General features: G+C 32.4%; 1 protein-coding gene and 1 pseudogene across 5 annotated transcripts in view; one reads left to right on the top strand and one right to left on the bottom strand.

The window, feature by feature from the left end:
• Positions 1 to 24493, top strand: part of Mettl15 (methyltransferase 15, mitochondrial 12S rRNA N4-cytidine) — a 225760-nt gene that overhangs the window by 126218 nt on the left and 75049 nt on the right. The window lies entirely within an intron of this gene.
• On the bottom strand, positions 10648 to 15047 carry LOC101974485 (monocyte to macrophage differentiation factor pseudogene; annotated as a pseudogene).

Genomic DNA, 24493 nt, shown 5'->3' with positions numbered 1-24493 from the left:
TCTACTTTTTATTACAGACTTTCTTTCCCATGGTCAGTATAAATAATGAAGACTGTGTTTATACTCTGGTTTGAATATTGGTGTGCCCCCAAATTTTTATGTTAGAAACTAATAGTATTCAAAGGTAGAACCTTTTATAAAATGATTAAATTATGAGGGCAGCATTCTCACAAAAGGGATTAGTGCCCTTATAAAAAAAGGTTGAAGAGAGCTGCCTTGCACTTCTTCCATTTGAGGATACAGCCTTCAGCCCATACTGTCATGTTAAGGTGTAGTAAGAGTCTCCCTCTTAAGAAAATATGCCCTCAACAGAAATGGAATCTGCTGGCACCTAATCTTGGACTTTCTAGCCTGTATAACTGTGAGAGATCAAAAACTGAATCTGTTGGCACCTAATCTTGGATGTCCTAGCCTTCAGAATTGTGAGAGATCAATTTCTGTTGTTACAAGTTTTCCAGTGTATTTTCTTAAAAATAGCTTGATGGTCTGAGACAGCTTACCACAATTCCAAAAACTGCTCTACTAAGCTATATTGTTCTCTTCTTTTTTCTTCTAGAATTACTTTTTATTAGTTTTAGTTCCTCCATCAATTCTTAACTTCAGATCAAAATACTATTTTATCAATGTTAGTAACCAATCGGAAATTCTTTCCTATGTGTCTCCTGTTTTTTCACTTTCTTTTTCTATAAGTGTATGCTGCTAGCTTTCCAGAATCTACTTTTTCCTCATTAAAGCATATTGAATTTTCCAGGGTTTAATTTTTAGCTCTTTTATTGTGAAGCCTGAAATTTGTAGAAAGCTGATCACTGAGTTATCATTATTATCTGTAGACTTAAATTTGTGTTACTGATTATTTACCTTATTACTGACACTATTCTGTCTTTATTTCAGATAAACTCTTGTTTTTGTTTTCCGACAAATAAAAATGTAACCATAGACCTTTGTATTAACTCCTGTACAACTGTTACCAAGTAGTGTTACAGATTTATTCTTAGGATATTTGGCTTTAAAGTTTACAGAACTGAAAAAAATTTGTAAAACTGATTCATGGAAGGTAACTTGTGTATTTGAAATGTAAATGATATTTATATTAACTATGAAAAAATGAATTACCTCTTAACAAACTTGAGATAATCCATTTTTATTGCCTACGTCATTTGAACATATTCATATGGTACAGTATAAGAATAGCAGCTTGTTCAGTACTAGAATGACTATACCTAGAAAGACTTTATTTTATTTTATCTTGGGTAAATAATATATAATTAAAGACATTTTATTACATGTAAAAATTTTAGTAGAGCTCTTTATATTTTAGCTTCTAAGATATTAAAAGACTGAAAACAATAGTTGTATTTTCTCTAATGTCATAAGCTAATTAAATCAAAATGATATTTTCATAATTACATGTATAATCTTTCTGTTCTCTCCATTCCCATTTTTTTGCCTGTTATTTAAAGTAAAAATGAAACCAATAGGGGCTGGATTGGATCATCTGCTTTAGTATTTTATTCTTTTTTCCTGAGTTAATACGGTGTATAGTCTAAGTTTAATGCATAATTCAGTGTTCATTGTGGTGCCTGCTGTGTATGAGGAAATATACTTGGCATGGAGAATATCCAAATGCCCAAGAAAAGGTCTCTGAATAAGACAGCTTATCTAATAAATAGGTAAACCTCTACAAAATCAGACAGGTAAATCTCCTATCTGGGAAATACTAAACATTTTATAAACTAAAATTATATTTGGAATATATATTCTCATTTTATCTGTTAGCATTGTTACTCATTTAATTCAATGCAAGAAACTATTTAGGGGGCAAATATTAGACTACATGCTGGGATTATAGCTGAATAAAAAAATCTATATAATCCCTTCTTAGTCTATCAGGAAAGAGATATTAAACCACTGTTTATAATAAATAAATCTTAGGGCCCAGAATTATTAAGATATTAAGGAAAAATATTTTTATGACATGAAAAAAGTAGCTCTGTTCTTTAAATAAAATAGCATTACAGCAAATAATCATGAAAAGGAAGATCACTTTTTAAATATGACATGTTATGTACATGTGTTATACAAATAAAATAATAAAGAGATGTCACTAATCAAGTTAAGGTTATCACTAATCAGATTAAAACTCAGTAATTTCCACACAAATATACTTTTCTCTGTGGCAAAATGCTTATAGCTTTCCAGTGATGCAGGATGGTTTTCAGAGTGAAGCTAAACTTTTGCTTATCACAGGAGGCTTTTGAGGATATGGCTGGTCTTTTCTCTAGACTCTTATGAATTCCTATTAGTCTCCTTATACCCGTTATGTAATATTAAACTGATTTTACATGAAACCATAATGTTTTATCTACCATATATATATATATATATATATATATATATATATATATATATTTTTTTTTTTTTTTTGCCTGAACTCTGGACAGTTATTTACTTATGAAAGTCTAAGACTATGCCCCCTAGGAAATCAACCAAATACTCACACTTTGACTCAATGTCCCTCTTGCATTCCCTATCACAACTTATGCAACCTTTATTAAAGCTCTCACATTATCCTGTTGTTTTGCTTCCATCTATTATCTGTTACTCAGAGTATGACTATGTCTTAGTTGACTTCACCCTTCAAAACTTTGTACAGTTCCTAGCATATAGTAGATATTTGATTACTATTGTAAGGATGCCTAGATAAATGGGTAAAGATTTTCCATTTTCTATATCAAATGTGAAGAAGAAGTAGAAATTAGATGTTACTAAGTTTATCTTTTTTTAAAAAAAATATTCATTCTAATTAGTTATACATGGCAGCAGAATGGTATTTCCATTCATTGTACACAAATGTAGCATAGCTTTTCATTTCTCTGGTAGTATACAATGTGGAGTTGCACCATATGTGCAGTCACACATGTAATGATGTCTGTCTCATTCCACCATCTTTCCTACCTGCATGGAAGTTTATCTTGCTTACTCTTTCTCAATGTAAACAGAAGCCCTCTAAGTCTTCAAACCACTGTTTAAAATAATATCTAAAAGCCAAACCCAGGTTCTAGAAAAAATGAGGGGTTAACTGTAGGTTCAATTTCTCTCTGAATATTTAATTAGAACTATTGTGTGATAAACTCTAGTTAGATATAGTATACATTCCAATGAGCTCAAAGTCTAGTCTATACTACTAGCATTTAATATTTTATGATAAACTAGTTAACTACTATTGTTTCCACTTAAGATCTTATATCAAAGGAACCTATAAACAAATAAAAATAACAAAAAGATGTTTAGATACTTTATATTATAAAGAAATTTTATTTCAGTCTCCAGGAATGCTAGTCTGATTTCTTTTCACTGAATCTGACATATTCAGAATTAGGATATCAAACTCCTATAGATAAAATTCATCATTTATTTCAAAGAAAAATAGTCACTATTATATGACATTCAGTTTTTATATAATAATTAAAGAGATTATGATTCACAGAATAATTTATGAATTGCCTTTTTAAAATTAACACTTATTTTGTATATTGGAGACTTTTCTCTCCTATAAACAAGTATGTTAAAAGAAACATTATGTGCAATGTGTAGGCTTCCTGTAGGATTTTCTGCACTAATACTTTGTAAAGATATTGGCTAATTGCTAGATTTCAGGCACCTTTCTAACCTTCTCCTCTGGTCCCTTGTCGTCCTCCTCCTTTTTTTTTTTTTTTTTTTTTGTGGGTGTGAAAGGGTTTATTTGTAAGAAATATTGCTACTGACAGAATTTTATCTTTTTCTCCTGGAATCTCAACAGCAATTCCCATGTTATAGGCATCCCCAGAAATCTCCTTAAAGAATTTCCACCCACATTCTGAATATCTAACAGGGCTTGACCCATTTTTTTCCTTATTAATGTAGCAGCATATGCATCATGGGGGAAAACAGAAAAAGAGCTAGTTTAAGCTTGGTATTTAAAAAATCTATCTACCTGTGTGTAAGGAATTGAAGCAGAAATCAAAATTAGTCTTTATTTCTTATGATACCCTTAATTATTATAAGCTGAATTATTATTAAATTCATACATTAAGAAATCACTTCTGATTAAATGAATATGGTTTTGAGTAACCCAAAATATATATTTATATTCTCAAATGCAATTAATGTAAATGCCAAAAGTAGAGCACATTATAAGTCAAAATTTCTCCTTTGTAACTGATTTTTAAGCTAGTATTCATTGGTTAAATTGCATCTATTACCTTTCAATGGTAATACTGTTATAATTCTTTAAGGATAATCAAATTATCATAACAGGTAATGGAAAATTATTTTAATTTTGTTCTTGTAAATGACTGTGTTCCAGTGTTAAATTTCTTTATCCATATCAATCATAATATTTTTTCCTTCACTGTATATAACATCCAAATACTATATATATATATATATATATATATATATATATATATATATATATATATATATAGAGAGAGAGAGAGAGAGAGAGAGAGAGAGAAGAGAGAGAGAGAGAGAGGCATGTATGCATATACACATTGTATATATGTATATATTTCATTGCATTTTGACAATTCATTTTTATAAGTAATTACTGTTTACCCCAAATGTGAGTATAAGTACCATTAGAATAAAAATGTTTTTTCTTTCACTGATATAGGTCATGATGATATATAATATCAGTGTTTGCATAAATTATATATGTTTATATAATTACGTATATCCACATATATACATATAAATACATATATACATACATATATTCATATCCAGAGTCTAAGCACAAACACTGCCATTGATCTACACCCCTGATGACTCTCAGATTTTTATCTGCTGCCTTTTACATCTAATCGCTTAGTTAACATTTCCACTTAGCTGGCTAATAGAAATCTCAGATATAATATGTCCAAACAAAGCTCTTGATTATCTTTTTAAAACCTGTGTTGCCCTTGTTTTATTTAGTCAGCAGCTTTGCTGCTGTGACTGAAAGACCTGACAAGAAATATTTTATAGGAGGAAAAATTTATTTGGGGACTCACAGTTTCAGAGGTCTCAGTCCATACACAGATGACTCTATTTCTTAGGTTTGAGTTGAGATAGACCTTCAGGGCGGAAGGGCTTGGTGCAGAAGAAAGCAGCTCAGGACATCACAGAAGGGAGGAAAGAGTGCGAGCTTGCCCATGCTCAACAAGAAAATATATACTCCAAAGACACGCCCTCATGGACTCACCTCCTCTGTTACCACCTAGTTAATCCCTATCAGGGGATTAATTCACTTATTATGTTAAGACTCTCATAACCTAGTCATTTCACCTCATAACTTTCTTGCATTGTCTCACACATGAGCTTTTGAGGAACACTTCATATCTAAACCACAACAGCCCTGAACTCAGCCAATCTCTTAAGGGTGATTGTAGTTTTCAATTTGCTCAAAGTAAAATAAATAGAAATTGAAATTGAAGGATACTGTTTCATATGTGAGTACAGTTCTATATAGTTGCTCTGTTCATGCTAATCAAAATATAGATAGAATCTGATCCTTGTATACTACCTCAACAATATTAACCTGGTCTAGACCACCATCATCTATTACCTAGTGTCTTTGTCTCTCAACTTGTCTCATTACTTTTGCCATTAAAATATCTATATAAGTCTGTTGTAAGAACTGGGATAAGTTATCCTTTTTAAAAACAAATTAGATATGTCAAGTCTTCTGCTTAATGCACTCTGCTTTTTTACTCCATATTAGCCTCAGTAGCCTCCTGGCCTAGGGTCTAGCCTTTGAATATTCTGACTATGCTTCTATCTCTAAGCTGTTTCCTCTTCACAGAGGCTCTGTGGCCCATTCCTTCATTTCCTGTTTAAATGGCCTTTTCCCAGACTTTTTTACATTAGTAGCAAAATTTCATCTCAGCCTGTTTTATAAGTTCTTACCCTTTGCTTATATATTTTTATTCTATGGCATTATCACATTTTGACATTCTTAGTAATTAGTGTAATTAATAATTACAACTTTACTTTGTTTACCCCAATAAGAATGTATGTACCATTAGAGTAGGAATGTTTTTTCTGTTGCAGATAGAGGTCAAATTCTGTTATAAGAATAGCAGACTGGTACTATCTGGCAGTATCAATACACTTTTATTTATTAAAGGAGTAAAGGAATCAATCAATCAATACAAAACAAGTAAAATAACAAAAGAGATGCCTATGATTTATTGCATTATCAATAATACAATTACTAAGACTGTTTTTTTTTTAATGGATTCTTGCTGTTGTGCAGGGAGCCCTTAAACTCCTAGACCCAAGGAATCCTCTTTCTCAGCCTCTTGAGTACCTGCAACCAAAGACATACCCAGATACAAATATTCTTTAAATAAAGTTGACCTGAAATACATTTATATTACAGCTAAGTAAATTCATGCATTTACATATTAATTAATTTATTCAACAAGTATAGGTTAAATATTGTGTGAAGATCTCCTAGAAGTTGTTCATAAACATTTGCTAAGTGAAAAGAATACTTCATTGAGGTAATGTGAAATTATATACTATATTCTGCAAAAATTTACAGTAGTTAAGAATTTTAATATAGATTTTAAATACATATTAAACTGTGAAGCAACAGTTATAATAATAATACCTTTAATTCTGATCAAAATGCAACAATTTCATTTGTTCATTATAATCCTATTCCCGTTTTTGAGATTAAGAAAGAGATCCATTCTCATACAGCAAATCATTTGTTCTCTGGCATTAAAACCTAAAGTTTATGTGCAAGAGCTCAGTGTTTGTTTTAGTAAAGTACACTCTCTCTTTAAACAATTCTTCTATGTTGACATATTGACATATATTTTAACTTCTGAGTTTTTCAGCATTTACCTTGACTCAGTCCTCCTTAATTGATTTTTTATTTTTTAAATCAGAAGTTAAAACATTTTAAGAAGATGGGTAATCTAGATGAGAAAGCAAAGGAAAAAAGATATAGCCAAGTTTGGGGAATAAATGGTGAACCCTGATAATTAACTTATGTTCCAAACTTTCAAAACAAAAAAGAAAACCAAATGAAATTATTTATCAAGATTTGATTGATTGTTAGAAAATTAAAAATGTATTTTTAAAGAGCTAATCATATTTCTCAAAATAAATGAAATACTCTGGAAACATTTTTTGAAATACCACTTATTCTAGAAAAAAATGTATTCAGTATATATCTGTTGAATGCCTCCAATGTGCCTAGCACTTTTCTTCGTGCTTGTGATAATCAGTGAACAAATCAGACAAAAATATGCCTCTCTGAGAATTAACCTCAATAGAGTTGAACCCATAGTAAACACAGTAAGTAAATTTTCAATATGTGAGAAAGTGATATCTGCTATGGAAAACAGAGTAGAGCAAAGGTAACTGTGAATGTGTGAAAAGGATAAGTAAACAGAACTGGTTTTAGTTTTCAATATAGGATAGACAAGGTCTCATTAAAAATAGAACATTTCAGTAAAGACTTGGAAGAGATTAAAAGTTAGCATGGGATGGATCTCGAGATAGCATTAAGGCTGAGGAAAAGCCAGGGTAGCATGAAGGCACAAAATCTGGTGTGTTCACACATCTGGTGTGTTCAAGAAAGTCAGAGACATCCATGTGGAGAGTACAAAATGAGCAAGTAAGAGTGTTAGAGCATGAAATTATGTCAGAAAGTTAATGAATGTGAAGGGAATTGTCATGCTAAGATGACAATTCATGCAGAATTTTGTAGGCCATTGAAAGAATTTTGGTTTTCATTCTAAATGAAATGGGAAGTCGCTGCAGAGTTTTGAGTAGAGGATTGACTGACATTGCCTGACATGTTTTAAAGCATTAACTCTGGCTGCTATGTTGAGAATACTCTCAAGGGGCTAAGAGCAGAAGTAGAGAAGCTAGAAATAGCGGCCATTAAAATAATATCAGTAAAACACTCTGTTTAAGATTGTAATCTCAACTAGAAATTTGACAATGTCAGAAGCAGGTATTTGATTAAAAAACTATGAATATATTTGTATATTATTAGCATACCCTATTTATCAATTATTTTTAACCATTCATGTTAAATTTCTTATATTACTATACTTCAGCTTTTTGATTTCATATTTCATACCATTTCTGCTCTGGACCATGAACTCCTCAAAGACGAAATGATGTCTTATTCTTCTCTGATTTTCAGAATTTGTTTCTTGAACTAAATTAGAAGACCCTAAATAAATACACTGTTGTTATAGACATATCATTGAAAAGAGAAAGTAAGCCACAGAACAAATTTGAAGTAATAAGTCATAATTTAGACTATCATTTCTAGAATATGAAAATGCTCATTTCTCTCAAAGTTAGAAAAAGGTTTTATCAGATTATAAAGTCTTATGGTAGTTTCCTTTATTCTGAGTTTGTCCATTATAGTTTTCTACTTCCTTCAGTGTCTTTGTTTCTGTAGACAAAACTCCAGTTTTTATCACTTAAAATAGATACTGGACTTCAGTATCTATTTTAAGTGATAACATAAATATTAACATTTTGAAGAATTAGGAAGAGCACCTTAGAGCTAATTTGCCTAGTGATTTTTCAAAGGATATTTCTTCAACCTTGAAGGAGTTTCTTTGAGACTGCTATAGGGGAGAAAAGTATGTTAAATTATTGGAGAAATAAATTCCGTAAATTTAGCCCAACCTTTTACAAGAGCTGGTTAATAACAGAGACCAGATTTTTTACATGTTGTTTTATAGACCTTATATTGCTTTAATAATTTTGATGTCATAAGTGTTTGTAAGAGCTGAATTTTTGATACTAATTAATTTAAATACTTGTTTAGTTATTGAGAAACTTTAAATATTTTGGAAAATCTTGAACATATGCATCTATCTGTTTTTTCAAATATAAATTTTATGAAATCTAAGTACAGTTTAACTATTTTTTTTATAAATCTAAGTAACAATTTTATTCTAATCTACACAATTTTTATATACATTTTAGTGATTTTGACAGTGTTACTTTTAAGCAGATTTTAAATCAATCCAAAAAAATTATATGTTAAAAATAAAATATACACAGTAAAACAAAAGACATGCATATGTTCAGAATTATGCCTATAGAGGTGGTCTGGAGGTATCTTGCCTATTTAAGAACTTATTGGCAAATATCAGTTCAATTCCCCATAATTCACCAAAATCAGAGAGTGCTAAACATACATCCAAAATAAACTCTCTTTTAAAGCTATATCAATACAAAATTTGAATTAATAAGTTAATCATCAACAATTCCATTGAGCAAGTCCATTGCTAGAAAACAGGTAGTATTGGCACCCGACCTAAAGGCAAGGTTATTTTGTTTCTTACAACACCAACAGAGAGGTCAACCAACAAAGTAACTAATAAATTAACCTTAATACAAGACACTGAGGGAAAAACAAAAAACAAACAAACAAAATATATGTACACTACTCCATTGATCCAGGATATATAACTCATGGACTACAGACACAAGTTTCTACCTGTCAAACAATTCTCTAAATATTTTTCTAGTTAAAAAAAAAGTATATTGGGAGATGCAGACGAAAGGCAGAAATGTGAATTTATAATCTGATTCCACAATTTAAAATGAATGTGAAACGGATACTATAAGCTAAATGACAATGACTTAACCATTGGGCACCAAACAGGCAATACCACTCTTCACTGGGATTCATAATGCTGTTGAGTTTTCAGTGGGATGGCCAATCCAACAATGCTAGCGTAACACACACAGAATATTCACCCACTATTGAAAGAGTGGCAAAGGCATAGAGAGAAAAGTTGGATCTTTTGAAAAAGTTAATGATATCAAAATAATTTTCCATCACTCATAAGTCAAACTGTGTCAAATATATGGCCTAAAGCAGCACTAAATTCAGAGTCAGAGGTTGGCAGAAAAGTTTGGAAAACTGCAGTTTTTAAAAATTGGCAATTTTTCCACACTTCATAAAGCTATCAGAAGAGGTATAATGGAACTTCATAAAGCTATCAGAAGAGGTATAAATGAGCAAATGGTTCATTTGTGGGATGTTTATTGCTTGCTACAAAAATTCACAATATTAATGACGAACCACAGAGTTGCATATCAATGAAGTATTTTTTAAAAATTTACAAAACAATGAAGTTTATATTTAAAAAATAACCATGTTACACCAAGATGAAACATGGTAAAAGTGTAAGTTCTGTTCATGGTTCTTTAAACAATGAATGGGAAAGTGACAGAAACAATTTTTTTTTTAAAAAGGAAGTTTTGTTATTGCACTGACTTTTATACCCTGACCTACTAATTTAGAAAAATCAAGTAGTAAAATCTGTAAGAGTAAAATACAAAATTCTGGTTTGTAAATATCAATTGGCCAAAGTCTATCCAGAGGCCTTCATGATATAGAATGGAATGAATAATGAATTCATTGCCTTATTTGTTTGCTGTGAGGGGTGGAACTTACAGAACACAGCTTTTATACTTCCACAGTAAGTATATTCAAAAGATAACGAAAGTAAGTGCATTGCTCATCCCCCCCCCCCCCCCCCCCGTGCAATTTTCAGCTCTTACCCCACTTCCAAGTGTCACAGTTGAAATAATACTGTTTGGAGACCTAGTCCAGACTGGTCCTAAATGTCAAATAAAGTCCTTAGGACTTTGGTATAGGTATTAACAAATGGCATAGTAGTGCAGCTGCTGTGGCCACAAACAGGTGCCAGATGGCATGGGCAAAGGGAATGATGCCATCACTCTTGAAGAACACAACTCCCAAACAATAAATTAAGCTCTCCACAGGAAAATTTGTGAAGACTGTCAGTGGTATTCATTGATGTCTCCACCAAGGTAGGAGAAAATCTCATTGTGAGATAGAAGAAGAGCTCAACTACTTTATACTTTTAAAGGTAGAGAAATACATAAATAGTTCCTCAGGCTGCCATGAGCCAGATAAACCAACGTATATGAGATGCCAGGGGTCCAAGTTCACAGAGATTTCACCATGGAGCATAAGATGCTAAAGAAGAAATAAATCACCATTCTATCACACATATGAAAACAATGCTCCCCTGTCCTTAAGTGACTCTTTTTCCATGATACATGTGAAATAATGTGGAAAGATGAAGAGGGCATAAAGGCCCATTCCATAAATCCGTTCTGTTATCTTTTCTCAGCAGTCACCAGTCAGTGGTGGAGGGCACTGGCCGCAAGAGCCAGAACAATGAGAAATACATGTCTGTAACAGCAGCGTGTTCATAGCAAGTTGGTTTGTAGTGGCCATTGGCTTGGGCCCAATGGTTCATGAAACTCTGGAATCGATTCTTGAATGCATTAATCCTCCGCTCCTCCTCCTGGGCCAGGATCTCAGTCTCTAAGCACCTGCGGCAAGGCTCGAGGCCTTCATATGGGCTTGGGCTCCTTTGGAGACTTCCTTTGTGTCAGCAGAGCCACTGGGCCCAAGGGGGCCACTCAAGGGGTCAGGATACGGCCAGGGCCAGACTGTGTGACTGGGGGCAAGAGGGAGAAGGCTTAAATGGCCCCAGCGCCTCCAGCCTCCTGCCTCCCCAGCTCCTCCCCAGATCAAGTATTTCTGATTAAATGTTCATGTTTGACTTGAGATGTTCTATAAACGTAAAATACATGATTTAAAATATTAATATAAAAATGCACAGCAAATGTCAATAATTTTTAAATTGATTAAGGCATACCTTATGGATATATTCTGGCATGTAATTCTGTACATTCTTCTAATTTCTTATTAGGAAAAATTATTGAAAATTTTATAGCTGAATTTAAAATTCTACATATTTTAAATTGAGGTGTATAGTGCCACAAATATACAATTTATAATAGGTTTAATTTTGTTTAGTGATTTTCTTAATTTTTTTTTTATAAATGACAGTAGAATTTATTTTAACATACATATATGGAATACAAATTTCCTTTCTTCTGTTTGTGCATGATGTGGAATTCCTTTGGTCGTGTATTCATATATAAACATAGGAAAGTAACGTCCGATTCATTCTACTAACTTTTTTGTTCCCATTCTCCTTCTCTTCCCTTCATTCCCCTTTGTACTTAGAAGTACAATAGTACAATTTCTAATCTAAAGTACTTCTGTTTTTCCCTATTTCTGCACTTATTGTGAAGTTTTCTTCTTAAGACAGTAATTTCATTTAAAAAAATGATTCTTTTGGAAAAAGTGAGCTTATTTATGCATACCCTTCACTGGTTTATGAAATGAGTTGATGCATAATTTTTATTCTGCAAATATCTATCAGTTAACTTCTTTTATAATTTGACTCACAAATCAAGCTTTATATAGGTCTAAAACCTAAGAACACTTACAATTGATTGGTAATTTGAACAGTTTCCTGGGGAAAAAAGAAAATATCATGCTACAAATCCGGAACTAAAAATCATTCTCTTCTTATTGGGTTGCTTACGCCTTTGTCCTGTAATCAACTTTTAGAGGTACAGCAGGTGGCTTAAAGGTAAAATAAGTTAACAGTTTATAAGACTTCACAAGGCTTTTTGCGTCACTTTTTATTTTCAAACCATTTACTATGAAGTCACAGAAACATTTAGAATCAACCAGCAAAATGAAAGAAAGCTGTTGAACAGCTTATTTTAAAAATTGCTTGTTAAAATAAAATAGGGTAACTATAATATTGATTTAAATTTGTTAAATTTGTGTCAATCTTGATAATTTATGTTTAGTTGAAGACAGTGATGTATTTGAAAAAATAATATTATTGGATTATTGTGCAAATCTCACTGGTTTAAAAACCTTTGGTAATTTCTTGAAATTACCAAATTTCACAGTCCTTTATGGTCCCTGTCTACAACTTCATTCTTATGTCTTATCCCTTTTTTACTTTTACACTTTGCCACCTTCTTCACTTTAATTATGACTACTCAAAGCAATCTTTCCTTGGCTTTCCAAGTTTAAGTCACTTATATTATTTGTGTTACCTTAGCATCCATTTCCTATCTCTACCATAGTAGTGATTATATTATAGAGCTGTTTGTCTCTTCCATTACATCTTAACATTTTGAGGGCAGTTATTTTTTTTTCTCTTTCAGTCTCCATCATTTCAAACAGTGTTTGGTGTACAAAAGCATCTCAAGAGATATGTGACAATGAATAAATTTGGGAATAAGGCATTTCACTGGAGAGCAAATCAAGGGCACTTGGGTTTAAATTCAAAGCATGATACTTTTGCCCAGAGAATTTAACTTTATAACTCATTTTCTATTTTCCCTTTATTCCATTATAAAAGTAATATGAAACAATGGAGAACATTTTGAAATTAAAGCGTTATAAAAACTCACATCAGTTAATATGAGTTATAGGTTTGTGCTACTCTTTCCTACAGTGGTTATTTACTTGTTTTTATTTGTTTTGTTGTTCATTGGTCTTTGTCTCTGTGTAACTATGTAAGTTGTGTCTTCTTCCAGACTTAAATTCTAAAATTTTTACCAAAACATGAAGCTCAAACATAATGAAGTTACCCTTTAAAATTCCGTAAGCAAGTACTGCATTGGCTGGTACATTTTTTCTCACCAAGTGCTGGGTAGATGTTTTTATTAAATACAAATTTCTACTTTTTTATCTGAAGATCTGGTGAAGTAGTGGGCTTAACTTTAGGAGTGTCATAGTCTGAAAACACATATTTCTCAGTCCTTTATGGTCCCTGTGATACCATATGAGAGAAGAGCACAGTCTCAATACCTTTCCTGGTTTATTCTGGGTCTGTAGACTCAACAAATAGAATGACAGATAAAATCATCTATAGACTGTCATTTTTCTCTCTTGGTCTCTTCTTGCATTTGTAAAAGACTTCATGATGAGCATTCTATAGCAAAATATTCTAATGTATGGCTGATTATGTTTCCTTTGAGGGAAAATATAAATATTAAAGTCAATTATCTTTATATAATTACATATATATTTACCTGCATATCTATTTGTAGATTGGACTGTAAGAAGATTCTACCATTTAATATACTTACATAAAATGAAAATGACCATCAGATATCATCGTTACTGTGCTGAGAGTTATTATTTAGAAGCAAAAGCTAACTTTTGAAGTAGCTTTTTTTTGAGGTATACTTTACATATAGTACTACACATAAAGTGTAGAATTTAATGAATTTTGAGCTTTCTTTACATGTAAGAAATATTACCACAATCAAGATAGGGAATATAGCCACATTCCAAAAAGATTTCTAGTGCACTTTTGAAATTCTTCCTCTATTCCAGCCATATCCCTAGCATACTCACGTGCTTTCTTGTCACATGAAAAACAATTTGTATATCCTAGAATTTTTATAAATGGAACCATACAATAAGTAATTTGTATGCAGGAGGTGCAAGGGGATGTTATGGGGTTTTTCATCATAGATATTATTATGTGTCATATTTAACTTTTGAGAAACTAAAAAATTGTTTTCCAACAGGTTTGTGAGTTCCACTTTCTCTGAATCACTGTCAAAGATTGATATGGCCACTTGTTTTAATATTTGCCACTCTAAAAGTCATCTTATGGTATCTTCTGTGTTTTTTACTTTGTATTTTCCTATTGATAAATGATGTTAAGCATCATTTTATGTACTGACTTGTTAATATATAGCTTCTTTGGCAAAGTGTCTTAATTTTATTTAATGAAACTTTGTTTTCTTATATAAAGTTTTGAAAGTCTGATATTCTGGATATGACTTTTATCCAAATATTATTTTCAAATACTTTCTTCCAGTTATGTCTTATCTTTTCATTCTTAGTGTCATATAAAGAATACAAATTCTTGACAGGAGGCCCAGGTCCACCCAGCCACCTGCAGACACCCACCAGAGCTCTGGCTCTGGCACTGGATTACCTCTTCAGACCAGCAGATGCCCCCAGAGCTTAGCTCTGGCTCAGATCCGCCCACACCAACTTGTGTGGGAACCAGCAGACACCCACCAGAGCTCCAGCACAGGACCTCCTCTTCTGACCACCATGGAAGATCAGGATTGGCCCAGATCCACCCACACGACATGTGGGACCCAGGCCCAGGGTAGGTCTGAGTTGCCAATCCTCATGCCTGGGAGCCCAAGCCTAACCCACTTCCATCTTGAGACACTGCAGACATCCCATAGCCTTACCCACTTAGTAGGCCCTACCTTTTTGACAATAGAGAGGGCCTCGAAACAGCTGCATCTCAGAGTAGGCATCCCCAAAACAGTATAAGGCCCACCCTTGCAGTCGCATCTCTGTAAGACAATTTATCCATCTTGGGGCACCTCCACTATTATCTCAAGTTACCTCAGTTATTGCCTTCGCTGTCTCTAGTTGCAGTGGCATATGTTGAGGGACATGAGTAGTGTCTGGAATCCCAACGTCAAGGTGAGGTACAGACAGTCTGCATAGGTACTACAGGAATATAGGGCACAAACTATAATATCTCAGATCCACACTGCAAGAAAGGAAGACACAGAGATAACATGAAAAAACAAGGGAGAAAAGTTTCCAAAACAAACCAGGATACTACAATAATAGAAGCCTTGGACAGAGAAGTAGATGAAATGTCAGAGAAGGAGTTCAGAAAGTTCTTAATTAAATCATCTGTGAATTAAACAATGACCTAAATTAGCAAATACAGGCAAAAATTGATCGCTTTAACAATGAGATAAGAGAGCAAATCCAGGTAGTAAAAGATTACTTCAAGAAAGAAAGACTTTGAAAAAAAAATATCAGAAATCCTTGAAATGAAGGAAACAGTTAACCAAATAAAAAGCTCAATAGAAAGTATAACCAACAGACTGTGTCACGTGAAATAAAGAACATCAGATAATGAAGATAAAGTATACAATCAGGAAAATAAAGTTGGTCACACAGTGAAGATTGTAAGAAACCGTGAACAGTACATCCAAGAATTATGAGACAGCATCAAAAGACCAAATTTAAGAGTTATTGGGATAGAGGAAGGCACAAAGTATCAAACAAAGGAATGCACCATCTCTTCAATGAGATGATATCAGAAAATTTCCCAATCATGAGAATGAATTGGGAAACCAAATACAAGAGGCTTACAGGACACCAAATGTACAAAATTACAACATATCTACACCAACGTACATTATAATGAAAATGCCTAGCATACAGAATAAGGATAGAATCTTAAAAGCTGCAAGAAAGAGGAATTACATCAAGTATAGGGGGAGTATCGTGTATCAGCATATTTTTTCAACTTGACCCTCAAAGCCAGGAAGTCATGGAACAACATGTGCCAAGCTCTGAAAGAGAATGGATGCCAGCCAAGAATCTTATATCCAGCAAAATTAAGCTTTACATATGATGATAAAATAAAAACCTTCCATGATAAACAAAAGTTAAAAGAATTTACAACTAGAAAGCCTGCACTATAGAACATCCTCAGCAAAATATTCCAAGAAGAGGAAATGAAAATCAAAGATAAAAATCAGCAGAGGGAGGTATTACAGTAAAGGAAAAACCAATCAGAGGAGAAAGCAAGTCACGTTAAATACCAAAAATAAACAAAAATGACTAGAAATGCAAATATGTCTCAATAATAACCCTGAATGTTCATGGCCTAAACTCACCAATCAAAATACATAGACTAGAAAATTAGGTTTAAAAACAAACAAACAAAAAAAAAAAACGACCCAACAATATGCTGCCTTCAAGACACTCATCTCATAGAAAAAGACATGCATGGACTGAAGGTGAAAGGTTGGGAAAAAAATCATACCACTCACATGCACTGAGGAAGCAAGCAGGGGTTTTCATCCTCATATCAAGCAAAGTAGACTTCAAGCTAAAGTTAATTGAAAGGGATAAAGAAAGAAACTACGTACTGCTCAAGGGAACCATACACCAACAAGACATGACATTTCTAAATATATATAACCCAAACAATGGAGCATCTACGATGGAGTTCATCAGTCAAACTCTTCTCAAGTTCAAGAGTGAAATATACCACTATTATGTTATGTTAGTGAGTGACACTAACATAACTCTTTCACTACTGGGTAGATCTTCCAAACAAAAGCTGAACAAAGAAACTATAGAATTCAATAAAACAAACAATAACTTAGACTTAACTGACATATATAGGATATTTCATTCTTCAATGAGTGAATAAGCTTTTTTCTCAGCAGCACATGGATCAGCATCAAAAGATCTAAAATAGAGCATATATTATGCCACAAAGCAACTCTTACCAAATATAAAAAAGTAGAAATACTACACTGCATTCTATCAGGTCATAATGGAATGAAATTAGAAATCAATGATAAAATAAAAAATAAAAGCTACTGCAACACCTGGAAACTAAATAATATGCTACTGAATGAACAATGGGTTGCAGAAGACACCAAAGAGGAAATTAAAAAAAATTTAAAGGTAAACAAGAAAACAGATACAACATATCGAAATCTCTGGGACACTATGAAAGCAGTTCTAAGGAAAGTTCATTGCATGGAGTTCATTCCTTAAAAGAAGAAAAGTTCAACAAATAAATGACTTAACATCACATCTCAAAGATCTAGAAAAAGAAAAATAAATCTACACCAAAAGCAGTAGAAGGCAAGAAATAATTAAAATCAAAGCTGAAATCAATGAAATTGAAACAAAAGAAACAATTGAAAAAAATGACAAAACAAAAAGTTGGTTCTTTTGACAGACCCTTAGCCATGCTAACAAAGAAAAGGAGAGAGAAAACTCAAATTATTATCATACGTGATGAAAAAAGACATATCACAACAGAAACTACAGAAATACAGAAGATAATTAGAAATTATTTTGAAAACTTGTACTCCAATAAAATAAAAAATATCAAAGGCATCAACAAATTTCTAGAGTCATAATTTGCACAAATTGAATCAGGATGATATACAGAAAACAGATTAATTTCAAGTGATGAAATAGCAGACGCCATCAAAAGTTTACCAACTTTGGGCTGGGATTGTGGCTCAGCGGTAGAGCGATCGCTTAGCACGGGCAGGACCTGGGTTCAATTCTCAGCACCACATTAAAAAAAAAAGGCATTATGTTGTGTCCATCTACAAAAAAAAAAATCCTCTCCCCTCCCCTCCCCTCCCCTCCCCTCCCCTCCCCTCCCCTCCCCTCCTCTCTCTCCTTTTAAAAATAAAAAAAGTCTACCAACCAAGAAATGCCCAGGACTGGATGAATACACAGCCAAGTTCTACAAGAACTTTAAAGAATAACTAATACCAATACTCTTCAATTTATTTTAGGAAACAGAAAAAGGAATCACTTCCACACTCATTCTATGAGGCCAATGTCACCCTGACTCCAAACCAAGGCAAAGACAAATCAAAAAAAGAAAACTTCAGACCAATATTCCTAATGAACATAGATGCAAAAATTCTCAATAAAATTCTGGCAAATTGAATACAGAAACATATCAAAAAGATAGTAGACCATGATCAAGTGGGGTTCATTCCAGGGATGCAAAGTTGCTTCAACATACAGAAATCAATAAATGTAATTTATCACACCAATCGCCTTAAATATAAGAACCATATGATCTTCTCAATAGATGCAGAAAAAGCCTTTGACAAAATACAGCATCCCTTCATGTTCAAAGCATAGAAAAACTAGGGATAACAGGAACATATCTCAACAATCTAAAAGCTAGTTATGCAGGCCAACATGATTCTAAATGGAGAAGAATTTAAAGCATTCCCTCTAAAAACTGGAAAAACACAGGGATGCCCTCTTTCACCACTTATATTTAACAGTTCTTGAAACACTGGCCAGTGCAATTAGATAGACAAAAGAGATTAAAGGGATACAGATAGGTAAAGAAGAACCAATTAACATTATTTGCCAAAGATATGATTCTATACCTAGAAGACCCAAAAAATTCCACCAGAAAACCTCTAGAACCAATAAATGAATTCAGCAAAGTAGCAGGATACAAAATCAACACCCAAAAATCAAAGGCATTTCTACACATCAATGACAAATCCTCTGAAAGAGAAACTAGGACAACCACCCCATTTACAAGAGCCTCAAAAAAAAAATAAATAAATAAACTTGGGATTCAATTTAACAAAAGAGGTAAAAGACCTCTACAGCGAAAACTACAGAATGCTAAAGAAAGAAAGAAGACCTTAGAAGATGAAAAGATCTCCCTTGTTTTTGGATAGGCAGGATTAATATTGTCAAAATGAACGTACTACCAAAAGCACTATACAGATTAATGCTTTCCCAATCAACATCCCAATGACATTCCTCATAGAAGTAGTCATGAAATTCATCTGGAAAAATAAGAGACCAAGAATAGCCAAAGCAATCCTTAGCAAGAAGAATGAAGCTCGTGGCATCACTATACCAAGCTTTAAAATATACTACAGAGCAATAGTAACAAAAACATCATTGTATTGGCACCAAAACAGACTGTTAGACCAATGGTTCAGAATAGAGGACACAGAGAATAACCCACATAAGTACATTTATCTTTTATTAGATAAAGGCACCAAAAACATACATTGGAGAAAAGATAGCTTCTTTAATAAATGGTGCTGGGAAAACTGGAAACCCATATGCAACAAAATGAAATTAAACCCCTATCTCTCACAGTGCATGAACCTCCACTCAAAGTGTATCAAGAATCTTGGAATTAAACCAAAGACACTGTGTCTGTTAGAAGAAAAAGTGGCCCAAATCTCCATCATGTCGAATTAGGCCCCAACTTCCTTAATAAGACTTTTATAGCACAAGAATTAATATCAAGAATCAATAAATGGGATATATTCAAACTAAATAGCTTCTCAGCAAAAGAAACAATTGGTAAGGTCAGATAGAACACAAATCTCTAGAATATATAAAGAACTCAAAAATTTTAACACCAAAAAAACCCCAAAAATAACCAAATCAATAAATGGGCCAATGACCTGAAGAGACTTCTCAGAAGAGGCTCAACAAACATGAAAAAATGTTCAACATCTCTAATGATTAGAAAAGTACAAATTAAAACTAATCTAAGATTTGACCTCACTGCTGTCAGAATGGCAGCTATTAAGAATACAAACAACAATAAGTGTTGGGGAGGACGTGGGGAAAAAGGCACACTCATACATTGTTGGTGGTACTGCAAATTGGTGCAGCCAATCTGGAAAACAGTATGGAGAATCCTTTGAAACTGAGAATGGAACCACCATTTAATTCAGCTATCCCTCTCCTCAGTCTATTCCCAAAGGACTTAAAAACAACATACTACAGGGACACAGCCATATCAATGTTTATTGCAGCACAAATCACAATAGCTAAACTGTGGAACCAACCTAGATGCCCTTTAGTAGGTGAATGTATTAAAAAAATGTGGTATATATACACAATGGAATATTACTCAGCAATAAAAGATAATAAGGTCATGGCATTTTCAGGTAAATGGATGGAGCTAGAGAATATAATGCTGAATAAAATTAGTCAATCCCCAAACACCAAATGATGAATGATTTATCTGATTTAAGGATGCTGTGTGTAGTGTGTGGGGGGGATTAAATGAACTCCAGATAGGGAAAAGGGGAGTGGGGTACTGAGAAGAAGGGAGGGGGCATAGGGTAGGAAAGACAGTGGAATGAAATGGTCATCATTACCCTAACTACATGTTCGAAGACATGATGGATGACTCTACTTTTTGTAGAACCAGTGATATGAAAAATTGTGCTCTATTTGTGTAATATGAATTAGAATGCATTCTGTTGTTATATATAACAAATTAAAAATAAAAATGAAAAATAATAGAAATTCTTAATCTTGGTGAAGTACAATTTATCATTTTTTTTCTTTTTGGCTTCATAGTTTTGTCATTGTAACTAAGATATCTTTCTTGACATAAATACTTTCTTTACAAATTCTATGCTTTCAAAACTTCACATTATGTGTGTATAATATAGTTTGATTTAATTTTTGTATATGATGTACAAGGCAGGGATTGAGGTTCAGTATATACATTCATGACACCCAATTGTTCTAACACCTTTGGTTTAAAAGCCCATTTTTTTCTCTAAAACTGTCTTTGCAATTTTATAGAAAATCAATGAATGTGTTAATCTGATTTTGAACTCTAGTTTGATTTATTAATCTATCTGCCCCTCTTTATTGATTACTATATTGTCTTGAATACTGGGGCTTTATAGCATATCTTAAAATCAGGTATAGTTTCTTCAATATTGTCTCTCTTTTTCAGAGTTCTTTTACCTATTCCAATTTATCTGCATTCCCACATGAATTTTAGAATGAACTGAACAATTTCTACTTAAAAAGTCTACTGGAATGTTTATTAGGATTATGTTTATAGACCAATTTGGAGAGAATTACATTTTGATAATATTGAGACTTATCCTCCATAAACAGTACATTTGTCTATGAATTTAGATTCTTTTTAATTTGGCTCAACAGTGTGTTACAGTTTTCAGTGCTTTGGTCTTACAAATCTTTAGTTGAATTTATCCTAAAATATTGCATATTTTTGATGTTTATGTAAATGATGTTTACTAAAATTACAACTTTTGTTTTGTTAATAGTATTTAGAAATATAATTTTTTGTGCATTGCCCTTATAGTCTACCTGCTTGCTAAATTCATTCCATACTTAAAATTACACTTTTTATCGTTTTTATCAGTTTTTCTACATGAAACAGTTATATAAACAGTTTTGTTTCTTTACAGTCTGGATGACTTTTTGCCTTTTTCTTGCTTTATTGTGGGGTAGAAGTTTAAATATAATGCTGACTAGCAGTGTGAGCATGAACATATTTGCTTTTGTACCTATCTTTCAGGGAAAGTCTTCAGTCTTTCAACAGAATGAAGTTGGCTGTAGGTTTTTCATTAGAACTCTGTATCAGTTTGAAAAAGAGTTGTCTTTTATTCCCAGTTTAAAAGAATTTTTATCAGAAATAGATTTTGGATTTTATAAATGAAATTTCTGCATTTTAATATATGATTAATTTCTTTTAAAGCCTCTTGATAGAGTCAACTACATTGGTTGAATTTCTGGTTGTACATTAGCCTTATAGTCTTGATTAATTAACCCCACTTGGCAGTGATATATTTTCTTTTTATATATTGATGAATTTTGCTTAGTAAAAGTTTGTTGACAGATTTGCCTCTATCTTTATGAAGGATTCTAATCTGTTGCTTTATTTGGTTTAACATCATTGTATGTTTTTGTTATTAGGGTAACAGAGTAAATTGAGAATTATACTCTCCTTTAATGTTTTTTAAAATAATTTATGTTAATTTGGATATATGTCTTTTCTCTGGTAGAATTCATTTGTGAAACTGCTGGGCCTGGATTTTCTTTGTGTGAGGAATTTTTGTTTTTTCTATTCCCAGTACCACATAAACTACAAATCAGTGTGTTTAGTATATACATAACTTTTTAGGTTGTCTATATAGTTTTTTTTTTCTGTATGTGTGGTAGTAGAGTGATTAGAAAGATATTCTATCACTGAGCTACATCCCCAGTCTCCTTTTGTTTTAATTTTGTGACAGGATGTTGCTAAGTTACTGAGGTTAACCTCAAATTTGTAATCCTTCTGCCTCAGTTCTAAGTAATTTTTATTTCAGGCATATGCCACTGTGCCCAGACTATCATTTTCTTATTGGATGATCTCTGGTAGTTTTTGTCTCTCAAAGAACTTGGCCATTTCATCTATATTGTCAAATTTATTTGTATAAATATGTTCATAATAGTGTTTTAAATTGTACTTTTAATTTCTGTAGAACCTGTAGTGATGTCACTTCTTTCATTCTGAATATTGCTTATTTGTGTCTTTTCAAGTTGTTTGATTAATCTGGTAGAGGCTATCAATTTTTTGATCTTTCACAAAATATATTTTTGTTCCACTGATCTTTCTTAATTGTTTTTCTGTTTTCTGTTTTAATGATCCCTATTTATATCTTTATTTTCATTTTCGTACTTAGTTTGGATTTACCTTACTTATCTTTCTAGTTTCTTAAAATAGAAGTTGATACCACTGATTTGAGTGATTGAAGACTTTTTTATTTTCTTTCTGTTTTTTTTTTCCTTTTTCACAGTACTAGAGATTGAACCCAGCATAATTTGCCACTGTGCTACATTCCCAGATTTTTGTTTTTTTGGTTTTGTTTTGGTTTTTTATTTTAATTTTTGAGACAGGGTCTGGCTAAGTTGCTCAGGCTGCCATGGAACTTGAAATTCTCCTGCCTCACCCTCTCAAGTCTCTGGGATTACCAATATATGACATGATGCCCAGTGGGACTTTTTCAATATATTCATTTAATCTATAAATTTTCCTTTAAGAATTGCTTCAGCTATAGACCTCAAAGTTTGTTATGTTTTCTTACCATTTTGTACAGGTTAAAGTATTTTGTATTTTCCTTTTCAGTTTGTCTTTGACACAGGAATTATTCAGAGGATTGTTTAGTTTCCACACAATTGGGAATGTTGTAGAGATTATTTCCTTTCATTTCTTAATTAATATATTGCAAAAAAATTTATATGACTTGAATTCATTCATACGTATTAATTATATTATACCTCTCACTCGAAATGAAGTTTTATTTTGTTCCTATTTGAGGAAGTGTTATAAATATTAATTAGATCAATTTGATTGATGGTGTTATTCAAGCAATCTACACTCTTACTGATTTTCTCTCTCCTTGTCCTATCAATTATGGAAAGACAAGTGAGTAAATCTCTAATTCTAGATTTCTTTCTTTCTTTTTATAATTCTATATGTTTTTTGCTTTGTGTATTTAAACAAAAATTTATAATTGGGGTTGGGGCTGTGGCTCAATGGTAGAGGGCTTACCTAGCTGGGTTCGATTCCCAGCACCACATAAACTAAATAAACAGAATAAATGTATCATGTCCATATACAACTAAATATATCTTTTTAAATAATAATTGTTATGTCTTCTTATTAAATTGGCTCAATAATCTATTATAACTCCTTTCTTGAAAATACTACAAAAGCTTGTTCCAGTCCCTCTTAACTTTCTTTTTGTGAATACTTCTTATATATATTTTCTCCATTGTTTTAGTTTTGGCCTATTTATAATTGATATCAATTTCCTGACAAGTAACACATAATCAGATATCCTATTTTTATAAATTTGATATTTGCTATAGTTTAGTTAGGTTATTTATACAACTTACACTTGAATGAGGATATTGCTGTCTTTGGCTTTAAATCTTCCATCTTGCTATTTGTTTTCTGTTATTCTCACGTCTGCTTTCTTCCCTTATTTTTGTTTTACCATCTTCTTTTGAATTAAATTTATTGGGATTCTGTTTTCCTCCTTTATTGACTTATTACTTATAAATCTTTACTTTTTATTTTTTTTTATTACTTTAGGTTTTTAGTATACACCTTTAATTTATACTCAAGTAATATAACTTATTTATTACTTAAATGTTACACCATTACACTTCTCTCCTTTCCTGGCCTTTGTGCTATTGTTGCCA

This window comes from Ictidomys tridecemlineatus, chromosome 4, assembly GCF_052094955.1.
Source record: "Ictidomys tridecemlineatus isolate mIctTri1 chromosome 4, mIctTri1.hap1, whole genome shotgun sequence".
NCBI lineage: Eukaryota > Metazoa > Chordata > Mammalia > Rodentia > Sciuridae > Ictidomys > Ictidomys tridecemlineatus.
Note: the sequence above shows the minus strand (reverse complement) of the source record. Positions and strands in the feature narration are given on the sequence as shown.